A 15,698-nucleotide genomic window follows, 5' to 3' on the forward strand; every position below is an offset into this window, starting at 1 on the left:
AAAAAATCTTAACTTTTGAACAGCTAAACCAATTTCAAATCTTTGTTTATGGAATGAAAGCTATTTCCACTTTTCAGAAAAAAAATATAAAACCCTGGAAAAATCCAATTTGTCCAATGCATTGCAATGTTTGAAACACGGTGAATTTGAAAAGATCGTTAAATGAGCGGTCGATGGAAATTTGGACAGTGTTTTGTCTGTTTGTCTGTGCCCTACATATTGGAAAGAATGCATGCACAGAACAACATGGCTATCGTGAATCATCACGCCATAAATAACTTCTACTGCGGTCAGGCGATTACATTTTGATTAGAATAAAATCCCACATAATGTTTCGATTAAACTCAAGTCGAGTAAACTAGATAAACTGTGGGAAGCAGAAAAACCGATTCGATAGTTTTTTGATGTGACGAACGGGGATACGTGCGCCTGGTGGAGTTGCGATACGCGCTAATGGAGGTGATTTTCTCACCTCCCTTGAGTAAGCAAATGCAAATTCGAGGGTACACAATGGATTGTAGGTGTCGTCGTCATAAACCTCATTGGAATCTCACGTCACTACATATTTGGAAATCGTAGTGCGGCGCTTGAGTGATGAAGTCCAAATCAGTTTTGGAATGACTCAAACAGGACGGAATCGGAAGAGGGTTCCGGTGACTGGATTCAATATTGGTTTTAAGTCGTGGTACTGACTTCATTAGTAAAATCAATATGTATACTTTCGTACACTTCAGGTTGATTATCAGAACTCCAAGTCTGAAAGACTTTCTTGAAGAGTTGGTGTTCCTCAATATTAAACTATATTTTCACATCTGACTCACCTGAGTTTCCTCAGGGATGTCAAACATCTTTGTTTGCGGATGACACCCTGTAGATTGCAAAAAAGTTTGGATGGTTTTTCTTCATACTCGCAAAAAGAAAAAAAATATATACTTTTAATTATTTTATTAGTATCATTTCAAACATAACATTGCTTTTAATCATAACATATTACATTTAATTTGCCGTAGCAGTTCAGAATTTTTACAGGTGAGTTGATTCCACCTGCTCATATGAAAAAAAGCTTTCAATAAACTAATTTCACCTAAATATATAACGCAATAATCGTGGATTGCAACGAGTTTTGTCTAAAGTTAATAATAATTTGATTCGACATTTGTTCAAATGTTTCTGCATTGGATATTCCATGTAACTTATACCTTGCCGGGTCTGTTGCCGTAAAATCAATCCGATTGCTCTACTTTTGCCTTTCTTGGTTGTGTACCATAAATTATGTCACGCTAAATTTCGACTTTTTCGACCCCCTCCCCCCCATTTGTCACGTTTTTTGTATAAGTCCTTTGAAAATTTTGTAAGGCTGGTCACGCTTGGTTTGACCCCTCCCCCCCCCCCTTGGAGCGTGACGTAATTTGTGCATGAACCCTTGGTGAAGAGTCTTCGATAGGCCACCTAACCAGGGTTGCGCTACCTACATCGTGCTAGAGAATCCTAGCTCAGCTTCAGTATATTATAAGAACAGTTGATCTAATAGAGGCCAAATTGATGATTAACAAACACATTGTTCAGCAATAAATAAGCCTTGTAAAAGCGATCACACTATAGCTAAATTTCATAAAATGGACAAAATATCCGAAATTCGTGTTGAGTTCCGAATGCATTTCAAAGCTTATAACTTATGCTTTCTCGAAACTTTTTAAATAGCTTTTCACAAAATATACATGGTCAGCCTCCAAAAATGTAGAATGTTTTTGAAAAACAAAAAAAAAACATTTGAGCTAAGTATTCCTAGTAGGAGCGAAGACTGACAAACAAAGCGTGCTTTTGACTTGATTGACATAAAAGATCTGAAGAAAACATTATAATTTTGTTTGTTCCTTGTATGTAGTTAATTTTAGATGTCATTTCCAGATCTTTTATATAATATATCTATAAAGTTAATATCACTTTAGCTATCCATATTATAATTTGCTATTGCTAAGCTTTTTTCGCCTGCTCGGGATGTTGTTCCGTACAAGAAAAGTTGAACATTCTTTGACAGAATTGATTAAATAAATTTCTAGAGCGAGCTACATTTGAAATTTCATTTCTTTACAATTGAATTGTGCGATCTAAGAAAAATGATTTACTTGGCCATTTCTGAAAAAAAAATCCCACGAGTCAAGGTATTCGAACATTTTTTCTATTCTGGCGCATAATCCTCAGAACACTTCAAATGATTTAAATATATTCATACAGAAGACTATTTCTTTGATGCATAATAGGTTTATGAAGAATACAAATCAATAATATAATTAATGATTACAAAAATAATTTATAAAATAAATGAATTTCAATTTAAATAATTTTCAAGAACAAAATCTAGAGAACTAAACATCCGTTCAAGCTGAATACTTAATCGATTGGTTACCACCAGCGTGTGAACAATCGATTAGGTTTTCAGCTCGAACCGCTGCGCTGTCTAGTTCTCTAGATTTGTGCTCTTGAAAATTTAAGGTTTGGTTTCGATGCATATTCACCTTTATCATTTCAGACTGATTTCACTTCGTGTAAATAAAAATTAGTTTTGACCATCATTGACATAAATTTTCTCACTGTGCGCTAAAAATAGCCGACTGAACTCAGCTTGGATCAGCACTAAACAGCAACTGAATAATATGCTTGTTCAGTTGTTAATTAGCATACCATGTGTTGATTAGACGATGTCGAATAGAGGCTCAAACATGATCAATATTCAGCTATGAGAGGTTTATATATTGCACTGGACGATTTATTAATTAATTCTAGGATGGCGCAGATGGCAAGGCATACCGCTGACGATTGGAAGGTCTCGAGTTCGAATCCAGTATCCAGGCGATTTTTAAATATGGTTATTATATCATGATGATTGTGTGCACTACATTTGAAGCGCCTAGAAAAATATTGTTTTGGTTTTTATTTATTTTTAATTATTTTCGGACCAGTCGTATAAAAGCTGAACTAAGTTCTTGTAAAACGTTTTAAAAGCTGAAAAATAAAGTTGGAATTCAACGACATGCTTTAAAGTTTCTCCAAATTTGTGTGAACAACGCCTGAACAAAGGTTGGCCATGAAAATTATTAAAATGTTATTAAACATGATGCTGAATAAAACTGCTATAATGGTGTTTGTTAAATGAGTGAATGTTAGTTGGTTAGCCATCACAACCATCCACCTTTATCAGGGCTTTGGACCTGTAGCTCTGGTTCTCAATAGTTTCAAGTTCTTTCGGACATGCTACTATGGTGAGCCGTCATGCGCTAGCGGTGTTATTTCCATGTAACTAATGTGTACTATACCAAGGAGGGAGCTTCAATCATTTTCTAAATTTTATTTTGGATCCTATCCTTTAATTGCCTTTTTCCATTTATTACAACAGCTAGTCCATACTCCCTAGCAATGGATTACAACAAAATTGAATCACAATTATATCAAAATTTGTTACAAATAACAAAGTTTGTTATACTTTCATTAAAAATCTGGTTAAAAGTTTGAATTCAAAACATATGAATATAAACACATTTTGTTATGAAGAAATCTGAGAGCAATTGCTGCATGGTCAGTTTTGTTTCATGTTAAGAAAATAACAAATTTTGGTATAATTCCGCTTTGAAAAACAAAACAATGAGTTATATTTTTGTGGTGGTATTCATGTGGTGTATGCCACCCTTACATCGACAAATGTAATGAGAGTAAGATAACAATAAAATAAACGAACATAGGCTCGGAGTCTTCGTACGTTGGCTCTAGAACGAACAACACGTCTTTCTTTAATTATCCACCAGAAATACCATTTTTCATTATCCCTATAATAGACAGTGCAATCAATTAAAATCTAGCCTCAGTCCCTAACAAAAAGTTACAAATTGTGACTTAGGGTCGTTTTCGACCCGAAAATTCAAACAGCTCGTAAAAATCAGTGTGTTGACCGAATTTAGTTATGTTGGGCTTCAATGAAAGGCACACATGTCCATTGGCGTAGCTAGGATTTTTTTTTCTGGAGGGGGCCTAGGGGGGCCGAGCAAAAACATGTTTTACAGAAAAACTGTCGGTCGAAATTATCACAATTTTCGTAGTTTTATTTATTACAGTGGCGCACTTTCATACAGAGGTAGATCAAAACCTATAAATCGTCCAAAACCGATTAATCAATTTTCTTAGATACCAAATGTCAAGATACAAAGGTTCAACTAAAACATGTTTTGTTTCATATAGAGAAAAGTTTGTTAATTTGTTTCACTACTAACCAGCTAAATTTATAACATATATTGTTAGAATATACATGCTATCTGAGGGACAAACTCTGTATTGATACTGTAGTTTTCCATTGGTCGGTTGGTACAGCATGTAACACGGCCAGCCTGAAAATGTGTGTGTTGATCAAAAGCTTGTTTTTAAGATTCTTCTGTGAATAAGGAGCTTATAGCCAGGCTTTATTTTTGAAATTGTTGTTTATCAGGGTCTGTACCACTAGGAATGCAATGTCACTCACAAGAAGAAGATGTGTCTAGCAAAAGATGTTGACTAGCACTTGTTCTTAGAGATAGAAATTATTATGGATTTCGGGCACGATCACCTGCTCAGAATAAACAAAACGAAATCCATAAACACTTACGATCGGCGGAAAACAGAGCGCTAAATAAACCCCTCACCGATTGGTCCAATAACTGGACTAGGCTAATTAATGCTAACAGATAGACGGCGGGTTTGTGTTTATAAACTGTGCAAACTGATTCGTTTATGCTGCCTCGTTTGTATGAAACTATAAATCACGGCCATACGCCCCCCCCGTGAGAGCCATAAATAATGAGCGAGAATCTACGGGAATCGAAATATGCTAATTTTTCCAGAATTAGGTACCTGGCCCGAACGATCGCACCAATGAAGTTTGATCCGTTCGACGCAATATCAAACTGATGAAATAAGTCGTTAGACGAGACAAAACACTCATTTGAGAACTATTTTGAGCGAGGTGGTAGTAGGTCACTGTTTAGGGACTATGCACGCACATGAGAAGAAGATTCTCGATGCGCGCAATTTTTTTTGACAAAAATGGTCAAGAAAATCACATATCTTTGTTCGAAATAGATTGTATGACATTTGCCTGTAAACCATTTGCCAGAATCAATTCTCCAGAATGATTTTTTCCACAAAACCATTCCCCAGAATCATTTTTTGTAATTCATTCTCAACCTTGATATCAATTGATCGACAAATTTATGGAAAATTTAGGGCTACCGAATTTTTTGATATTTGTCATTTTGCTGTCGTGAATATACTCATATAATTTTTACTCAAAGCATAAAAAAATTGTGCAGCCAACTTTCAGATTATTTATTTTAAAAGGATTGAACTACTAGCACTGTACCGCTGCGGCGAAAAATTAATTGATATTTAGCGTCACTTCTGCAGTACATCACTTGCGTCGTTAATGTTGCGCCAAATAATATTTTTATCATTGTTATATTTATAAAACAATGCTTTGATCGATACATGATATTTAGTCTATTTTGCTACAATACAATTGTATGCAATTTTCTCAACGTGTAAGATGTATGGCGGAATCGACGTAAGATTACTATTTTTGCTATATAGCAGACCAAAAAATTTTTTTTTCACGGATTAGTTTAATCGAATGGATCTGTTACTGAATAGCGTATCTTTGCGAAATATCGCAAAACAACTGAAAAGAACAGTCTTTAATTGAAAAAAGTGAAAATTATGTTTGAAATATGATCAATTTAGAGCCAATAATTGTTTTAACGACGACACCTTTCGAGAAAGGACCGTTAACTCTGTTAAAATATCCCTGTATGAGACTGCCTCTTCAGGGCAGGCCAACAGTTATAATCCAGAACTGAAATTCCACTTTGACCCAACAGAATTTTAATTGTCAAACGGGAAAAGGAAAGAGAATCTAAAATATAAAAACGCTATCCAAAACTAAATGGTAGTAAAAGAAATCTCAACTAAAAGTTCAACAATTCCGACAAATTCTATCAATTTACGAGCGAGTTTGGTGAAGTCAAACCTAAACTCGAAGTAATTATACAATTAGAAAAAATATCCGCCAATGAACAAAAAGAATACCAAATAGAACTTAAAAAGTTTTACAAAAGCCTTAGTTCAAAATTTATTTAAGTTCAATTCTAGTTTATTAGCCAAGGCAAACCCTACTGCTCTGTGACGTCACGAGTATTAGCTAATTTTTTAGAGTGTCTATAATTGGTTCACACACCCTAGTGATACATCCAACCTTGTTTCCTAGGCGATGTTCCAACGACGGATGCCAAGGGGCTGTCCATTAATTATGTAAGACAATTTTGGAGGTTTTTAGACCCCCCCCTCCCCCCATTGTAAGATTTTTTGTATGGAAACTAAAAATAGTTTGTATGACGCGTAAGAAATCTTAAAATCCCCCCTCCCCCCATAAACCCTTACGTAATTAATGGACCACCCCCAACTGGACGATGTCTTTGCTGCGTCGATTGAGTAGGCGTCAGGCGCTTGAAACGGTCGGAATTCAAACTTTCCACTCGTGTGTGAGCTTGTTCTTCGGGGTATAGGCGTCCGGTGGAGTGAGGCGGCGGTGGAGTGAGAGCTTTTGTAGACGTTGCTCTCCGCTTCACAACTTGGCTGAACGAGTGGGCACGACTATACGTGGGCCTGAGCTCAGTTGCGCGTAGATTAGCCTAAATCCGCCTAGATTGGTCAAAATGACCCTAGACTAGCCTGATTAAGCCTAGATTGGCCAAGATGACCCTAGACTAGCCTGATTAAGCCTAGATTGGCCGAGATGACCCTACACAGTACCAAAAAATAATGTGATTTACGTCTTTTGGGATGCACATAAAAGAAGCGAGCCGAATGACGTAAATTTGTGTCCATTTTAAAATACGTTAGTGTCTGATTCGGGAAATGTCGATCACAGTTCCATCGTTTTCGTGTCCTTTAACATGTAAAATTACATTTTTTGTTCAATACATCTTCAAGGACACGTTTTTGTGTCGTTCCATCACTTACATCATGTGTCATTCAGTCATAACCAGAATTACGTCCAGAGTAATTTTCATTATTTTTAAGAGTGTAGACTAGCTGCGCCGTAAATACGACAGACGTGAGAAAGCGTTGAATAGCGCCAGTTGGGAGGCCATTGCACAGCTCTGCATGGAATGTGAGGGTTCCTGACTATCTGTGCTGGAGTCTGCGGAGCTACTTCGAGAATCGGATATTGATGTAAGCAACCGATGTCGGCCGAAAGGAGTTAAGAGTCCATACTGGGATCTATACAGGGATCCATACGGCCACCCGCTTGTAACGGGACTAGGGGCGGAAATACCTCGGATGTAATACTACCTCCGCTTAAGCGCCAGGCAAGTTTTATCTTGCCGCGAAGGAGCGAGTTGTCTCAAACAAAGAATCCCGACCCGGCTGCGAGACCTCAGGGCGAGTCCTTAATTGTGACCGTTGACCCATGACCGAAACATCAGAACACGACATCCAACGAATAAAAACTAACTATCAAGGAACGATTACAACACTTTAGGGTAGGTAGGTTTCCTTTGTAGGTTTTCTTACCCAGAGCCTATTCTACTCGTCCCGAAAACCGAAATCTGAAAATGCCAACTTTCTTTTATCTAAATGTACGGAAACTAAAATCTTGCCAAGGCTTGAAATGCATTAGGTACCTATTGATTAACTTCAAGATTTTCTAACTTCGCTCATCGCTTTATAAACATCGTCTTAAAATGTAGGGGGTTAGTATTTACAATTTTGGGGTAGCGCTTACTTGATCTTTTCCCATTGTCCTTATTCCTTATCCTTCCTTTCTTGATCCAACGAATCCTTTTCCTTTACTCTCCGAATCCTTTCTCCGTTCCACTCTCCTCGTTTCGAATTCTTTTTTTGGTCGGGTAGCGTACACGTGCCGTCCCGACTAGAAGCTTGTAACAAAAATATGATACAATTTTACAAGAATATGATATGCATATCATATTATGATATAATTTTGTTAGGCTCCGTTATCCATAGAACATAATAAAACAGAAATATAACATAATGTGTTTTATTTCCCTTTAAGATATTTTTTTGTTCATTATTAACAACTTTATAACAAAATAAATGGATAGTTATGCATTTCAATAATATACAATATTATCGTATATCGAACAGTATTATAATTTTGATACTGTGTATCAAACATTATAACTTGATTTGATATGTTTTTGATAGAATTGTAACACATTTTGTTATGTTTATGTTACTATTCATACACTTTTTGTTATCATTTTAGTTATTTTAACAACATCCTGCATCAAGTTTGTAACAACCTATGTTCGAAAAAAACTTATAATATAATAACATATGCTGATATAATTTTGTTATGTACCCTTAGTTGGGGTCGTTTCAAATTCTCACGGCCTTCTAGCGGCCGCTAGCGAAGACAGTGCGTTACGTTTTGAGCGTCACGATAATGCTCGCTCTGTGACGTTCTCGGAAGCGTGGTGAATTTGAGGTTGTTGTTGGCCGAAACAATACCCAAGTAACCACGAAGCTATATATGAATACTTTATGTTTGCTCTATAGTATGCTATCAGATTTTGTTTTAAAGTGACATAACCTTTAAGAGCTTTATAAAGCATAATTAAAGTGGGAAAGGGCCCCACAACAACCAAATTAATGCAATACTCGGTAAAGCAGTTTTAATGCACAAGCCCTAATAAAGCATTTATGTTTGTATATTTAAGGTTCATAATGTATATTAGCTTAAAATAATGTATGTTTAGGGCTTGCGTTAAAAATAAACAAAACAATGAATCCATTGACTACCTTTCAATGGTTTTCTTTACCAGCTTAATGATTTTTTTTTGTTGGAATCATGATTCGAACCCACAACTAGGATGATGGTGTGCTGGATGCCTGGCGCGTTGGTGTCCTGTGCTAAAGCTGCTGATGTAATAAGGTAGGATAAACGTTCCTTAAAAACGAAGCCACTGTGTGTGTTAACATTACTATTCGCCCAGTTATTACGAATAGAAAGAATTATCTTCGGCGATTGATTTCCTTTCCTCACCAAATGAAACATCAATAGAAATAATTTAATCACCATTCTTTCTCGTAGAGGAAATAACAGAACTTAACCCACAAAACAAAGCCCTGGCGCATTAAACAGATTTCTGGGGAGAGAAATTGATCGACATTTCCTCTCGCTCCTTATGAATAGAAGAGTCTCATAGATAAAATACAACAATTTTGAATGAATACATATAGCCTTAGATCATGAAATGGGGGTTCAAGATGAAAGAAAGTCATTACATTATTCTTCCATATGCCACAAAACGTAATGAGCGAATGCGAACGTACTCGATCGTCTTACTTATTTATTACAGATTCGAGTGCGATTAATGAGGTTATGTAATCTTGTATGACAGCATAACTGTATATTCACTCTGAACGCTTAGCATAATGCTATATTGAAATAATGCTACAAAGCATTTACAATGTTAATCAAATGCATCATTGCTTGACAGTTATTGAATAAATGCATGATAACATTATTAATGCAAAAAATGTTGACTTTCGACCAAATTAATGCAATGGTATAATGCTTGTGGTTACTTGGGTAGGGCACTTGCAGCCTTTGTTTAGTGTGCCCAACAGACCCATTTGATTTTGCTGGGAAACGTTCCGTAGCGTGTTTTTCGTTTCAAAGCGTTAGGGTTCATTCAAGTATTACGTAACGCAAAATTTGCCAATTTCAGACCCTTCCCTCTCCACGTAATATTTGAACGATCCCTTACCCAGCAAAAGCAAAGGGAGCCGTTGGGCACACTATTGTTTGCTGCAAGCGCCCTATTATGATGGTGGTCCTGGCTACGGCGATCTGTCACTCGCTACATCGACACGAGGCTGATTATGCTGCACTGGCACTATACTCATCGGCCCACGTAAACCACGTCGATGAATACCATCGACGGTGGAGGCTTTGGACAATTCGCCCCGTCCTAAGGGTGGACCTTCACTTGAAGGAAAATTCTTCAGGCGAAACAATGTTCGGGATTAGATTCTTCGTTGGGGTCACACAAGTTACCTGATTGCTAACAAGCACAGAAACACCAGAACTAATCAAAATTTTTGTTCCGAGCACGTTTTCGAAAAACTATTTGTACAATGGGAATTAATATTGATGTTTACAATTCTCGCATAACTTCTGATCTCGCCCTAAAAGCCATTGGTAACCATATGTGTAGCTCGTTGTTTCTGAGAATTTGAATGGATTTTCATGCTATTTAACAACGCTATGGGGAAGAAAGGATCGATATCTACCTGCCCGTGATGTTGGTTTGGATGCTTATTCTTTCTTTTGCTCAGAAACAACGAGCTACACACGTGGCTACCAATGGCTTTTAGGGCGTTATCTCAGAGTATGCGAGAATTTGGCAATTTTTTAATAATCTTACTCTTTTAACTGCGTACACCTTTTAATAGCATTCACTCTTAAATAGATACTATAACTTCCCTATTTAACTATCACTTTTCTATTGATTTCTTCGCACACTGCGTCTTAACTGTTTGACGGCTTAGATTCAAGAGGATGGCTTTTCAGAATTTTTGGGCTATTACCCTGTACCGGCGGTACCCGAGCTCGTAAATGCTCGTCGTTTTTCGTGTACTTCCTTTAAGAACGCAAGTTTTTAGTTTTGATTAGGACTCTACTGTTGAATCGCAACTTGTGGACTCAGAGACGCGGTACGCGAAAAATGGCTTCACGGAAATAATATTACATTTTATTTTGTTTTTTTTTTGTAATTGAAGATTACATTAAAATACTGTAACCTCGTTACACGCTGTCACCGTTCTGTCCCATGTGTATTGAGAGAGAGGAAACGCCGGAATATGTTGTCTACGATTGCCCGAGGTTCAACATGGCACGAAGCGCGGCGGATGCTTATGGATAAAACTTCAATGCAGGCAGAATGGTTAGCAAAATGGTAAGCGATCCTAACCTTTGGAATCTGGCGAACAATATGATGGTGACTTGGCACTCGAGTCAGCCTGACGAAGAAAGAAAACGAAGATCTTCCCTGTGATACCCGCCGGTAGTCGAGGCACCATCAGTGCGGACGTCTCCCCAACCGGTACTAGTGACAACCTATTCTTGGCATAATTTTCCTTCAAGTGAAGGTCCACCCTTAGGACGGGGCGAATTGTCCAAAGCCTCCACCGTCGATGGTATTCATCGACGTGGTTTACGTGGGCCGATGAGTATAGTGCCAGTGCAGCATAATCAGCCTCGTGTCGATGTAGCGAGTGACAGATCGCCGTAGCCAGGCCGCCTGTGGTTGATTGGTATTGCCAGATCAGCTGCACTTACACAAAGAATCAACTTGATAAATGCTTGGGATTAACAGACACTCTCAGTATACTGTAGTACTGGTGATGTTCTATTTTTAGCCAACAATGGCGCCTGACACGTCAGAATGCATACCAATGAGGGGGAGGAGGAGGAATTGATATTGCATTTAAAACTGGTCCACAGTAGATCGGATGTACCTCTGCATTTACGCCAGTTCTTGCGAGAAGGTGTAGGGTTAAGGAAATTGTTTTACGGCAGACAGGCTTGCTTTTGGTTAGCAGACTGCCTATGTATCAGGCGTAACGAAAGGCGTGCTATGATGATGGAAGAATGGAAGCGAAGGAAAACGGTTTCTTGTCCGTTTATAGTTCTAGCGTTTGCTATGAACGAATAGTTTTAAGTGTGATAGATCAAGAGGAAGGGGCCCAGATTGCCGTAGCGGTAAACGCGCAGCTATTCAGCATGACCATGCTGAGGGTCGTGGGTTTGAATCCCGCTGGTCAAGGATCTTTTCGTAAAGGAAATTTTCTCGATTCCCAGAGCATAGAGTATCTTCGTACCTGCCACACGATATACACATGCAAAAATATTCAATCGGCAAAGAAAGCTCTCAGTTAATAACTGTGAAAGTGCTCATAAGAACACTAATCTGAGAAGCAGGCTTTGTCCCAGTTGAGACGTAACGCCAGAAAGAAGAAGAAGATCAAGAGGAAAAGTTAGAAGCAAGTTAAAGATACAACTACAAAGTATGAGGAACGGGACGGGTCTGGGATTGAACCCAGTGAACCACGTATCGTATAAGAATGTGCATCCAAAATCACATATTCATGCGTCCAAAATCAGAATTGCACAAGATGCCATATTAAGCGTTCTCAATGTCAATACAAGTTGTATATAAATCCCCAATACGATTCATAAACAACAATCTGTGTTGACAACAAAACATGTCGTAAATAGTGCAACATAGAATCACGTTATGTTATATAATTTGACAGATCATATATCAATCCAGTAAGCATCGTATGAAATCGCAATAACTTAGCAAAAATTGCCACCCGAACTTTGTCTATCTGCTGACGATGGGCCTCAAAGAACAACAAAGTATGTGTCGCTGTATATGAAACATGTATTAACATTGGCAAATAATCGCTTTTCAGGCAAGTAACCCTTGGTGGTACAGTGGTAAGGTGCTCGATTCAGGATCCAGAGGTCCCGTGTTCGAGACTCGCTGGAATTTTTTTTTATTTTCTTCCTAATATTGTGGCATCGTATATCTGATCGCAGAAAGTCCGAAAAAGTCGTGCCAAGTACGCATATAGCCTCCACTTTGGTAGGTATATAGCCTTTTCGTGCATTCTATACGATTGAATTGATTCGTATAGAATGATGTACAGCAAAAGTTATACCAACCAAAATGTTCACTGGGAACACACGATCTTTTGCTTATGAAGCAAAAGTGGTAGCCATTGAACCACCAACCCCGTAATCATACTAAAAGCATAATTAAAATAATATAAAAGAATTATTCACAAGTTGACTCCAAAAAGCAAAACCTCGTTTTACATACGATTCAATTTACGACCAAATCATTTTACGAACCGTCAATCTGGTTCGTAAATTGAGTTTCCAATGTATCTTCTCAACTCTATGGAAAGAAAAGAGTTCAATGTATTGTGTAGCATATCAGGTTTTTAAAATTCAATCGGACACAAATGGACCACACTGGTAGAAAGTGTTGATAGTAAACAAATCAATCAATCAATCAGGTTTTTGAAATCAAGAAATTTGCCATTGCGGGGACGGATCTGATGTATTGGTTAGAACACACGCCTCTTACGCCGAGGAGCTGGGATCGTATCCCATTCCCATGATAGTTACTTTTGACGTAAAAGTTTAGAGACGAGTTTCTTCGGAAGCGAAGTAAAGCCCGTTGGTCCCGAGATAAACTAGTCCAGGGCTAAACATCTCGTTAATAAAGATAGAAAAACAAAGTTTGCCAAAAATGTATTTGATAACACATAGAGAACAAAACTTAAAAGCTTAAAATTTGTTATTTTTGGCAAAATAGTTTAGATTATCACAATCTGTATGATAATATGAAATCAAACAGATAATGGTCATTTAAACTGTTTTGCTGAAAACATCAACTTTATTATTTTATCGGAATCTTTAGATACAGAAGATTGAAGAAGAACAATTTACTAGCATCATGTAGTAAATAAATCACTCAAAAACAAATAAAAATAAAGGAAAAGTTGAAAAAGAATACTGGCACCACATAGCGGATAAACTCCTAATCCTATTTTTCACTGCCCTTGACTGCTTGGTAGCTGGATCTGCTGGACAACTTAGCAAAAGACAGAATATCGCGATAGTGATGATCTAACAGAATTTGTTACTAGCGGATTTGAACCTATCGGATGAACTCACAATAAGATTTGCTACTGCCAGACAGCTCTTGATCTGCTGAAGACACCAACCTTCTAGCTTATCAGGATCGCGAGGCATTGGAGATCGAAAAACGTTACTAGCACCACGTAGCGGATGAATTACCAGATTTATCAATTCCGAATAGCCCTTGATCTACTGAATTGCTTTGCCGAGATCATCAACATTCTCACAAGGGAAGGTCACGATGGTGTTACACGGGGTTTTCAACCGGACTATTTTTGTTAGGTTCTACATGTCGAAAGATGAAAAACCCCAAAGCCTTTCGGGTGATGGATCAGTGGTGTAGTCAAGAGGGGCGCTGAAAGGGGCAATTTTGCACGTATACTATATTATTAAGCTAATTGGAAATTTGACAAAAATATTTTTTTAGTATCTATTGTGTTGGTAGAGAACAGAATTGACACTAATGTATGTTTAAAATGTATTTTCCATGCCATAGGCGCAATCGGGATGGGTTTAGTATTGGTATACTATTATAATAAAACCAAATTTGTTTTGGTGTCCATATTACATGTTAGTTATGCCAATGGCATGGAAAATACATTTTAAACATACACTAATGTCAATTCTGTTCGCTACCTTCACAATAGATACTAAAAAAATATTTTTGTCAAATTTCCAATTAGCTTAATAATATAGTATACGTGCAAAATTGCCCCTTTCAGCGCCCCTCTTGACTACACCACTGGTCCATCACCCGAAAGGCTTTGGGGTTTTTCATCTTTCGACATGTAGAACCTAACAAAAATAGTCCGGTTGAAAACCCCGTGTAACACCATCGTGACCTTCCCTTGTCAGCATGGTCTTTGGATACACGTTGAACGTATTATATGGTCAATGTTGGTACCTCAAGGCAATCCGGAATAATTTCCGGAACCACTTGGACCATATTTTGCTCCATAAACTAGACCTAGGGTTGGGAAAAATCTTGAAATTCACTCTACAGTAGCCAAGCAAAGTGAATCACAGTCAGCGAAGCCAGTGAAATTCACGCCCATCGCTGCTGGTGGCAAAAATCCTTGGAAATAACAAAACACCCGTTGCTAATGGCAACCCAAAATTACTGTATAAAAATGTTCTATTTCTCGCTGCATTTCCCGCATTCAGAGCTTTCAAGGGGCCCAGATAGCAAGACCAAGCTGAGGGTCGTGGGTTCGAATCCCACCGGTCGAGGATCTTTTCGGGTTGGAAATTTTCTCGACTTCCCAGGGCATAGTATATTCGTACGTGCCACACGATATACACATGCAAAAATGGTCAATTGGCATAGAAAGCTCTCAGTTAATAACAGTGGAAGTGCTCATAAGAACACTAAGCTGAGAAGCAGGCTTTGTCCCAGTTGGGATGTAACGCCAGAAAGAAGAAGAAGAAGCTTTCAATGACACTTGATTTATAAAATGCATGCACCCAACATAGGCTACTTGATGAGATTCACGTTTTTGAAGTACTGTACTGGGAAGAGCCACGTGATTTTCGCGAAATTCAAGCCTACTACTATTACCATTCCCAGCAATAACTAGACAACATTTTCGGGAAATTCTGAAAATTTCAAAAAATTAAAAAAGGGCTAACAAATTATTAGTGTGTTTCTCAGCATGTGAAAAGTATGTTGACTGGATGATTGTTAAGGTGAATTTTAGAAAATTGACATCGTTTTCTACTTCTTGGCATTATGTTCTCACTGGTACAGAGCATCGTTCTCAGCTTTGTGTTCAATGAGCACTTCGACTACATTTTTGCCATATTTGCCGTTTCCGAATTTGTATATCATGTGACAACCACGGTGATACCACAGTGATACTCTATGCCCAAGGAAGTCAAGAAAATTTCCAATACGTAAAGTTCCTGGGCCGACCGGAAATCGGATCCATCGGAT

The 15,698-nt window shown here is 37.9% G+C and overlaps 1 protein-coding gene across 2 annotated transcripts in view; it reads right to left on the reverse strand.

Annotated features, from left to right (window-relative positions):
- The window catches only part of LOC5565258 (protein unc-13 homolog 4B), a 57,211-nt gene that overhangs the window by 40,042 nt on the left and 1,471 nt on the right, over positions 1-15,698 (reverse strand). The gene's annotated exons all lie outside the window — the stretch shown is intronic.

The sequence above is a fragment of the Aedes aegypti genome, chromosome 1 (genome assembly GCF_002204515.2).
Source record: "Aedes aegypti strain LVP_AGWG chromosome 1, AaegL5.0 Primary Assembly, whole genome shotgun sequence".
NCBI classification, from domain to species: domain Eukaryota; kingdom Metazoa; phylum Arthropoda; class Insecta; order Diptera; family Culicidae; genus Aedes; species Aedes aegypti.